Raw genomic sequence first — 1,459 nt, forward strand, 5'->3', positions numbered from 1 at the left:
GTTGTTAGATCCTGGCATCTGTGAGTTTAAGGCCAAAAAAAAAAAAAAAAAAGACTGTGTCTCAAAAAGGAAAATATGTTTATTATAAATCTTACAAATTGCTGAGGGCTGTAAAGCAAATATGAACATAGGGCCGGCCAAATAACTCAGCTGACTAAAGTACTTGCTTAAGCAGACGCAGGGACCGGGGTTTGATCTCCTGTGTACAGTGCTGGCGCTGCCCCCAAGGTGTGCTGAGACTGTGACTGAGACTGGGCGTGGTGGTGTGCACCTGTAATCCCAGAGTTTGGGAGGCTGAAAACAGAAGGATCATTATGAATCCGATCTGTGTAGTGAGACCCTGTAGACCCTGTACTAAATACGTGAAAAAAAAAGTGGCAAACCACTTTCTCAATTTGATGAAAACCAGAAAGTCACCGTCCATGGAACTTATCAAACCCAGATAGAGGAAACAGAAAATTCTACAAAGATAAGTTAAAATAAAATTGCTGAAAACTTCGGGTGGTGGTGGTGGTCCCTGCCTGGAATCCCAGTACTGGAGAGGCTGAGGTAGGAAGGTCACCATAAGTTTGAGTCCAGCCTGGAATACATAGTGAGTCCAGGCTAGCCTGAAATACATAACGAGACCCTGTCAGAAAAAAAAAAAATTACTGAAAACTATTGATAAAAAGGAAAAATTTGAACAGGCAATTACTGAATGATCGCTGCATTTATTCCCCTGGGTATTTATTCTAGACAAACTAAATGTTATGTTCCTACAGAAAAAACTGTGCACAAATATTTATAAAATTTTTATTTGTAATTGCCTAAAGCCAGGAACAATTTAAATGTTACTTGAGAGCTAAGTTATAGGATATTTTTTTTTTCTCTTACTGGGGATCAAACTCAGGATCTTGCACTTTCCAGGTAGACATGCTGCTGAGCTATCTCCCCAGCCCTGGAGAGATAAGTTGATAAACTGGTATGCTGATACAACAGAGCTTTAAGTTGAAAGAAGCTTGTGATTTCATTTATATGAAGGTCTTAAATGTGCAAAAGCACATCAGTGGGTTCCTGGAGCCCCGGGCTGAAGGACACAATCAACTCCCAAGGTGAACAAGAAACTTTTATTTTTGTCTTTTGAGACAGGGTCTTGTTATGCAGTTCAGGCTGGCCTTCAACTCACTTTGCAGTCTAGGCTGATCTCGAACTCACAACAATACCCCTGCCTCAGCCTCCCCATTGCTGGGATTATAAGCATTCACCCCCATGCCCAGCTGAATAAAGAACTTTTTGAGATAATCAAGTTTTTCCACCCTGTTTGTGGTGGTGGTGCTTATAAGATAGTCCTCAAAACTCACCAAATTTTGAGAACTTAAAGTAGACATGGATCTGGGGCTGGGGAGATGGCTCAGTGGAATAAGCACTTCCCTGGCAAGCGCAAGGGTGTAAGTTCAATCTCTGTTTCTGCCCAAAAAAA

The sequence above is a fragment of the Octodon degus genome, unplaced genomic scaffold (assembly GCF_000260255.1).
Source record: "Octodon degus isolate 3935 unplaced genomic scaffold, OctDeg1.0 scaffold00067, whole genome shotgun sequence".
Classification (NCBI taxonomy): domain Eukaryota; kingdom Metazoa; phylum Chordata; class Mammalia; order Rodentia; family Octodontidae; genus Octodon; species Octodon degus.